The sequence below is a fragment of the Xyrauchen texanus genome, chromosome 19, assembly GCF_025860055.1.
Source record: "Xyrauchen texanus isolate HMW12.3.18 chromosome 19, RBS_HiC_50CHRs, whole genome shotgun sequence".
NCBI classification, from domain to species: Eukaryota; Metazoa; Chordata; class Actinopteri; order Cypriniformes; family Catostomidae; genus Xyrauchen; species Xyrauchen texanus.
In genome coordinates this window covers 4511873-4522043 of record NC_068294.1, presented here as the reverse complement: position 1 = coordinate 4522043, position 10171 = coordinate 4511873, and positions in this window count along the sequence as shown.

Here is a 10171-nt window from a genome sequence, read left to right as displayed (position 1 = left end):
AAGCAAGCACTACCATTAAATATGTCATTTTGAAAAGAATACTTTAGAAACATGTAGTCAGTGACAATATGGTTTTAAAACGTACAATATTCATTTAAAATACTTAAAATGCAGTGGCAGGCCGTGCATTTAAAGTCTAGGACTTCAGTGTGATTCATGACATTAAGAAAACACAGTTTCACAATGAATAAGACACCCCTATGCCTTTGGGCATCATACATTATGTCACAGCTAACTAGTAATACCAACTGATATTTTAAAAACACGTCCATGCACGAAAGCCAGAATTTTAACTGCAGCATAACTGTTTTGTGAAATCATTGTCTCCCGAACAGACATTCAAAAATAAAAAAATTTTCATATGAATTTATCAAGGAGGTCTATAATACCTGGAAAAATACATCTAATAATATTTGTATGTTGCTTGCAATAAATTTTGTTTTGTCAGAGTACATGGTTATGCTGCGTTCCATTCAAGTTGGATGTGGGATATTCCTACTTTATCTCTGATCTCTGACCATAAATGTATTCATTACCTGATATTCGGAACTGCAAAGCTCCTGTTAGAATTTATGCTTCAGGTGTATGATTATCAAACGCAATTATGTTTTATACACCGGTTTCTGCAGGCATTTGTTGAACAAGCTTTAATATCATGGAATGTGGAAACTAACTCATTTATTGATATTACTTAATAAAGTGAATGTTTATCACTTAATTTGAATATCTCCCTGAGTGTCGACATGTTTGTGTGACATCATGCCTGCGACATTTAGAAGGGAGCCCGTTAATGTGCACACCATTTCATGTAGGATATTTGGTATGCTAAATTTAGAAGGGAATTTAGGGTCTTGAAATATGTGAGCTATGAAATAAATGAAACTGTCCTTATTGTACATTATTAGGTAATGAAATGTATAATGGAATTAGTCGTGTTTGACAGCCATTATAAATTAGATAAATGACAAATTACTAGATTATTCTCCACCATTAAAATCTTAATACAACTTAATACAACTGTTGTACAATTTCTACTGTAAGTAATTAGCTTTAATAAGTGAATTATGATTAATTCACTTATTGGAGTGATATTATTCTCATGGCTTATTGAAAATAATATCACACGTATTTAGGTACAGATTTGAAGCAAATCTTTTAGAAACAAGGATGAGATTATTTATCACATATATACATGAGACAGGTTGGTGAGAAGAGTGACAGAATGTGAAATAAATGATCAATACAGTGAAAATGAACTTTATGAGTCTGTTGACAATGTCTTAAGAAACATTGATCCTTTTTTGAGTCTACATTGATTTGCTATCGGATTACCCAAAGTATTTAACAAATACACCAGCACTTTGAGCACAATATTGGAGATTTACTTGTGTGTTGTGGTGTTTCCTTACGTTCTTTGTGTTGCTTGGTTCTTGGCTCTTGGTCAAAAGTTCGTTCCGTCAATGTTTTGGACTTCTGTAAGATCAGAAGGTTGTTGTCTGTATGAATGATGAGGTTGGCTTTGAAGCGAGGCCTTCTCTGAACCGTAGAGTTTGCGAGGCTTCCTCGGAACTTCAAGTCCCGAGCTCCCTTGGACCTCACATGGCATGGATCTGGTTCCAACGAGATCCAGAGAAGACCACGAGGGAAGAGTCAGAGCGAAGTCTGAGCAATCAGCGAAGCAGGAGAGACAAGCAGAGAGGGAAGATGAAAAGAGAAGAGAGGCAGGAAGAGAGCGTGTTCTTCCTGTTTGGAAACATTTGAACTGAAATTGGCCGCATCTCCAAAGGTGTCCTGTGCCGATCAGAAGTGACTTTTCAGAGTCACATGGTCAACTGGGCTGGCTTTTCCGACAATTGATTTATGGTTCTTTGTTTCAGATTCTTTTACAAAATTTCCGCTCAAAATAGTGCGTGTTTAATCATTAACTTTATATCTTGCAAATGGTACAAGAGACATGATATTCATTGTCATCAGCTTTCTCTATGTGACCAAGAAAACCATTGCATACCAAGCAGGACATTCTTTCATGGATATTATACGAGTAGGTAACAAACATGAAAATCCCTGGTTATAAATCATACTGGTTAATTCATTGGTTATACAACATGGATAAAACATTACACGCATTTTAAAGAGGTACATCAGACTATAATCATTAATTTGTTAGTTATACAAGTTACCACAGTTCAAAGCAATTTCAGAATTACCTAGCAAGCCTAGGTATTGTATAAATTGTGGATTTAAATGCATTCTGTACATTTTAGAAGGTTAAATTGGTAAAGTACTGTGACTTTGTGTAGAATGTTTCTGGATTAAGGAATGTCCTTTTTAAGAGTCTAAGTGTAGCAAATTCGTTGATATCGGAGGACAGAATCTTGTGTGTCCCGAGTCTCTAGTAGAAAGTTTTAAAATCCGACTTTTCGAGTTGAATGGAATGCAGCACTATTTTTTAAAACTTGATCCGAAACTGAATGCTCCATCAGCCTAATTTACACATAGAAAACTTCTGATGTTGCTATAACGATGCAAAATGCACTTACCAATTTAATTGAAGGTAAAAGAAGTCCTCCTTTCCTCACTTACAGCGTGATTTGCATCACTCAAGGCCAGCTAGAAGGTCTCGACATATATCCTAAAGATATGAAACACACCCACCAAGAACAAATAAATCAATCTGATTGGCTGATGAATCTGACAATTCTGACCCGTGTTTTCTGTTTCACCCTCGCCAGTCACGTTCCATGTCACTCTTCCTTGTTATCCGTCCCGTGTTTTCCGTTTCACCGAACACGCTCCTGGTCATGTCTTCCTTGTTGCCCGCCTGTGTTTCACTGTCTCTGTTAGAACTACACTTCCCTTCATCCTCACTCCTCATCACCGCTGTCACAGCGTTATTGTCCGCACCTGTCGTCTATTTTATTATCACCTGTCTTCGTTAATCTGTCATTGGGTTTGTTTGCTCATTGGTTACTTTGTTCTCTGTCTGTGTATTTAAGCCCTGTCTGTTTGTTCTGTGGTTGTCGTTCGTTAATGTAAGTACAGCGTTTCCGTGTTCCTGTCCAGTTGTATGTTTCCGTCACTCGTTTCATGGTTACCCTGTTGTCCGTCAGCCCGTCCAAGGTTCCCCTGCTGTTCCAGTGTTCCTGCCGTTTTTTCCCATTGTGGATTTTGCTTTGTTCTTATGTTTGTTTATTTTGTCATCCCCCAATAAAACCCGCGTTTGGATCCGCATTCTTGTCTGTCTTCCCTGGTCATCACAAATACCAAGTTTAAATCATTCTAACATAATCTCTTGATATAAGTAAAAGCTTCAACCCCCCAGACTCTGAATTAGCAGGGAGTAATACACTGATGCCTCATGACCTTTTCCAAAAGCAGTAATCAACTCTCCCTGAATATCTGCCGATTTAGGGGTGTGTGTGCTACTCCCAAAACAATATAGAGCAGGTGGCGCAGCTGTAAATAGAACCTATAGAACTGAGATCTGGGAATCCCAGAATGTTGAACCAATTTTTCAAAAGATCTCAAAACTCCACTCTCCCCAATCTACTCTGACCAGCAGAAAGGGGACTTATTAATACATAATTTAGCTTGAGGCAATATTTAAATAAATGTCAGAATTAATTACTCTGATAACTTTTGTCCATAACTAGTGCAAATGCAAGATAACTGGCTGTAACTTGAAATGTTTTCAAAACCAGGGAGAGCTCTCTCAGGTGGAAGCAATCAATGAGCCAAATGTCTAAGATCGAATGCATAATAATAAAACAAAATCTTGGGTAGGCCAAGCCCACTTTTGTCAGTCGGCCTATGTAATTTATTAAAATGTAATCTAGGATTCTTACCATTAAAATGTAATCTAGGATGCTTACCATATCAAATGAAGAACTTCGCTATGCTTTCAAATTGCTTGAAATACGAGAGGGGTATATCTACAGGGAGAGATTGTCGCAGGTAGTTAAATTATGGAATACAATTCATTTGAATAACATTAACTGTTCCAATCATAGATTAATGTAATGAAGCCCACCTGTCCACATCGCTCGAAAACCTTTTTTATTAAGGGATCAAAATTAAACTAAATCAGACAAATTTTCTGGGAATAAAATGCCCAAATACTTAATGCCCTGTTTGGGCCACTGGAAGGTGCCTGGCTGGAAAGCCATTACTGGGCAGTACGCTGTCAGAGCCAAAGCTTTGGATTAAGACCAATTGACTCTGTATCCTGAGAGCTTGAAAAAGGATTAAGAAGATCTAATGGGGTCAGAGACGAATAATAAAATATAATCTGCGTAAAGCAAAAGCTTATGTGCCACACCTCCCGCCACCACCCCTGGAAAATCATCTTCCCTTTTTATCGTGGCTGCTAATGGTTCCAGGGCAAAACAGAAAAATAATAGAAAAAGAGGGCAACCCTGCTGGGTTCCTCTATCCAGAGTAAAATAATCTGAAATGAATCCATTTGTTTATACACAGAGTATTGTTTGTACGCTACAGAGTATCTATAAAGTAACTTAATTCACCCAATAAAAGTATTACCTAACCCATATATTTCCAAAATCTTAAAATAATCCCAATCTACCATATCAAATGCTGTTTCTGCATCAATTCAGATGGTTGTGACTGGAATCTGATCATTCGCCACTGACCACATAATATTGATGAAATGCCTAATGTTATCAGAAGAGCTGAGGCCCCAAATAAACCCCACATGATTTTTTGCCAGAATTTTTGACAATATTTTTTACATCTAGCTGGATCAGGGAAATTGGATGGTAACTCTTAGACTTGCTTGGATCTTTGTCCTTTTTAAGAATCGGACTGATCCGGGCTTAAGTCATGGTTGGAGGAAGCTTTCCATTCTTTAATGATATTATATAAACTTCTAACAAAAGTGGAGCCAGTTCTGTAGCATAAGATCTTAAAAACTCAGCCACAAAGCCATCTGGCCCCACAGCTTTGCCTGTAGGTAAGGCCTTAATTACCTTGCCAAGCTCCTCCAAATTTATCTCAGAATCAAGAGAATTTTTTTGCTCAGTCATCAGTTTAGGGCGTTCTAATGGTTCCACAAAGTTTCTAATGTCTTCATCAGTAGACGAAGACATGGAACTATAGAGATCAAGATAGAATTCTTTAAAAACATTGGCTGAGGTAAATATTTTACCAACAGCAGATTTCATTGAGGGAATGGATGAAAAGACTCTTTCTGCTTTATATATCTTGACAAAAACTTCCCTGCTTTGTCCCCCGACTCAAATATGACTGCCTTGCCCTGAATAGCCAAAACTTCACATTCCGTGACAAAATAGAATATATCTGTCAATTCTCTGACATTCGGCACTTCATCTCTGCCTCTGGACTTTTAATTTTCCCTTCCAACTCCACAAGTTCTCGTGCTTTCGATTTTTTGGTGAATGAGGCATACTGTATGTTTCCAATTGAACAATCGACAACAGATGAAATGAGGGGAAAAAAAATCTATTCTAGAATAAGTGTTATGGACTGATGAAAAAAATTTATAGTCCCTACCGGATCGGTTAAAAAGTCTCCAGATATCTGTAAAACCAAGATTTTTAGACATCCTGCTAACCAATTTATGACATAAAATGTATTAAATCTAGTAAAGTGTGCAGACCCTCGCATGGCGACACACGACTCCCCAATGTGCAAGCTTTTCAATGTAGTGTGCGCAAGCACAATGTAAATGTGCAAGCTTTTCAATGTAGTATGCAAGCACAATGTAAATGCACAAGCTTTTCAATATAGTGTTAGGAAGCACAATGTAAATGCGCAAGCTTCTCAACGTAGTGTGCAAGCGCAATGTAAATGTGCAATCTTTTCAATGTGTTTCACTGTTATCGGCCTCCCATAGTCCCATCTTCACAATGCACATTTTTTAACCAAATTGCATCATGCCACAATAAACCGTTACACCCCTATTATCTTAATATGATCCCCCACTTTTGAAGTTCATGTAGGCTATTCTATGTCAGATTTATGAAACTAATTAGTGTTATGTTGGGGTGCAGAAGAGTTGTTCTCTAGGCTCTGCTCTGATTTAATTTGGCAAAATTAATTTGAAACGGCCTGTAAGGTGACATGATATTTTAAAGCTCCTTAAAAAAAATATTATCTTCATCCCATTGATCGAAATCCAGTTCTTGAAGTTCGTGTCTAGATAGTCTCACGTAGCAGACCTTTGGCTTAAAAAGCAAAGGTCTGGGCTCTATCGCAGCTAACATTGGCAAATAACTGGCCACTAAGGCATGACATTTTGTGTGCTATAAGCATCAGACGTTAGTACACAGACTATGGGTGTGCCATCTGAGGCTGAGAAAAGCATCTAGACAACAAACCTTCTCCATGTATTGACTTGTCCGTAGGGAATTCTGATATTTCAGCCTCAACATGTGTCCTGAACTTTGTACGATTGCATAGATTCCCCCACCATCCGAAATGAAAAGGCCACAAACATCTGAATTTGTAGCAGTTCAACCACCACACCATATCAGACATATTAGAATCACAGAGAGACCTGCCATCATTCCCGAGCCTCACCTCTCCAAGACCCACGCTCCTTCCATGGCCTATGCAGGCTGCTGCGGGACTCAAAGCAGCACCTCAGGATGGCATTGATAACCGCTCTCAGCTGCTAGTCTGCCCAGTTATGATTTTAGATCCTCACAGGTAATGTCAGTTTGGTTATATTAATTTTCTTCGCCTGGCAAGTAAATGCTCTGACCAATAAAATATAAGCTTAGAATTTTAGGATCTTTGGCTTTGTATCACTTTTATTTTTAAATAAACAACTTTATGGGTCTTCAATGTTTTTCTTTGCCAAATATTAATAATATTAATACTATTGCCGTGCCTTGCAGTGCACTCTGTATATATGTCTTTGTTTCACTGTGCCTTTGTATACCAAACAATTTAATCATAATTAAATTAGGTGTTAACAGCTTTGAAGAAGTCATGACATACCATTTTGTATTATTTTAATATGTTCCATTAACATTTCTCCATGTCTGCCAAACATGTTGAGTGGTCCAAAAATCATCTGCTGCCTGAAACTGAACTTTTGACCAGATGTTATGAGTGAATGCACTTGGCTGCATAATAAAGCTAGAGAATGCTCCACTGCTCCCCAATTACTAAATTTATTTCAGTTTCAGCTAAAAAGAGCCCTAGTGCTCCCTCGTCTCCCCCCGTACTTACTCATGCTCCCCCACTCTCACACACACACTGCAAAGGGTGGTGCGAACTGCCAGAAACATCATCGGAGGTGAGCTTCCCTCCCTCCAGGACATATACACCAGGCGGTGTGTGAAAAAAGCTCGGAGGATCATGGTCTGTTCTCACTGCTACCATCAGGCAGGCGGTATCGCAGCATCAGGACCCGCACCAGCCGACTACATGACAGCTTCTTCCCCCAAGCAATCAGACTGTTGAACACTTGATCTATCAGGATCAATAATTAGCACTGCACTTTATTCATCTATAATCTCACACTGGACTGTCAACATATTCTCCTCAATATACTACTTCATATATATATATATATATATATATATATATATATATATATATATATTTCATATACTCCTTACTTATTGTATTGTATATTGTGTATTCTATATTGTGTGTATTGTTTACTGTACATTGAATATAATTATTGTGTTGTGTAAGTATGTGTACATTTGATATGTAAATTGTGTTGTGTAAGTATGTTGTTTATTGTAATTGGTATATGTCTCGTCACTGTCATGACTGCTATGTTGCTCGGAACTGCACACAAGAATTTCACCTACTGTTGCACTTGTGTACATGGTAGTGTGACAATAAAGTGATTTGATTTGATTTGATTTGAAGATGGATGGATGGAAGTGTAGACCACGGGGATGCTTCCCATTCCACAAATATTTTATCAGTAAAGAATCTAGCTTTTTCCAATAATTTACTGGTGGGGAGAGAGGAAGCATAGAGCTAATAAAGTTAATGCGGGACAGAATATAAATTTTTATTGTTGATAATCTGGCAGATGGTGATGCATGCAGACACATCCATCTTTGAATATCAGACTAAACTTTTCCATAAATTGACAAATAATTAACTTTTGAAATGAGGAGTAAGGTGGGTCTCAACTCAATCCCTAAGTATTTGAGTTGTGTTGATATCTGAATATTATTTGGAATAGAGAAATTAAATCCATCTGAATTAAGAGGCTTCAAAATAGTTTTAGAATGATTCATTTTAAATCCAGATAGTGTACCAAATTTATCTATGATTTGGAGGGCATAAGGAAGAGAGCATTGTTGATCAGATAAAAATAATAAAGTATCATCCACATATAGAGAGATAGAATGGATTGATGAGCCTAACTGAATCGGGCTAACAAGTTTACACGGTCTAACATGTACTGCACTAGAGATTCTATTGATATTTGTTCTACTGTCCGAGATGAGTCCACTCGTAGATACCCTGGCCATGGAATTAGAGTATAAAGTTTGTATCATTCTAATAAACTGGTCCCCAAAACTGAACTTTTTCAACATACAATAAATAGTTACATTCCAGCCAATCAAAAGCTTTTTCAGCATCAATAAATAGGCCGCTATTCTGCAATAATATGTAACACTTGATGAACATTGTCAGAAGCCAAACATCCCTTAATAAAACCAGATTGATCTGGATCAATTAATTTATGTATCACTAACTGTAGATGTCTGACAATAACTTTAGCATACATTTTTACACCATCGTTAATCAAGGAGATGGGCCTGTAATTAACACAGTCTGAATGATCTTTGCCGGGTTTAGGTATAACCGGTATTACAGCTGTATTGAGGACTTTGTGAAAGTTGCCTTTGAATATAGCCTCACTTATAGTACGTAGACAAATGTGGCCTAATAGTTCCCACAACGTCAGGTATAAATATAATGGGAGACCATCAATTCCCTGGGATTTCCCTTTATTTGAACATACCACTGCATTGTGTAGTTCTTCTAAAGTGATTTCAGAGTCAAGGCTGTCAGCTTCCTCCTTTGAAAGTATGTTTAAGTTCATGTGATCCAAAAACTTGTAACTGATCAGTGCTGGGTTGCATTTCTGAGGTATATCATTCTTCAAAAAATAACTTTAATGTTTTGTTAATTTTTGAGGTATGTGAGGTGAGACAACTTTTTGAGCTTGAACTTCTGATCGCCTGGATATTAAAATGTCACTCATGTTTTTTAAAAGTAAGCGCAAGGAGACGGCTTGGTCTGCTTCCATCTAAGTAATATTTATGTTTTGAAATATGGGGAACAAACAGGGTTTAAATACACAGACACAGTAACGACTAAATGACATGCAGGTGAGAACAATGACTGAGTGAGGGCAGTGATGAGGGCCGGAAATCATGGGAAGTGTAGTTTGTGACTGTGACATGAAGTACGGGGCAGACAACAGGGGATCATGACACAAATCATTAAGTGCAGCCCTTTCCACCTTTAATTTTTGTTGAGTAACATTGGAAAATTGATGAACCAATTCCTTTTCTAATTCCCCACATCTTATCTCTAATACAGATAGTTGTTCAAGATAGTCTTTTTTAAGTCTATAGCATTGTTCCTTAAAAACCCCTTGATGGATGCCCATAACATATTTTGATAGGAAACAGAGTACAGGTTGATTTCGATAAATTCAGTCAGTCCTGCTCTCAGTTGTGAAAGAAAGTCTTCATTTTGCAACCAAAAGTATTAAATCTCAATCTGGATTGTTTACAAAGTGTATTAATCTGAACAAATGCTAATACTGTATTATGATCAGAAACACTTTGTGGTAAAATTTCAATACTGATTAGATTTGAAAGTAGCACTGAAGAAAGTAAAATGTAATAAATTCTCGAGAATGATTTGTGATTTGGGGAGAAATAGGTGTACTCCTTAGCTGTTGGATTATGTAAGTGCAAAGCATCACACACATCTAAATCTACAGTGAATTACTGTATCTCTGTGCTGTAGAAGACTGAGATTGCATTACTGAAACCGAAGGGTTGGAATGGTCCAAAACTGAGTCAAGCACTGCATTCATGTCGGAGCCTATGATAATTGAGTAATCCTGGAGAGATAGTAGGGATTGCATTACATTTGGAGCATATAACAAACGCTAACCTCTTTCCATCTATTGAAG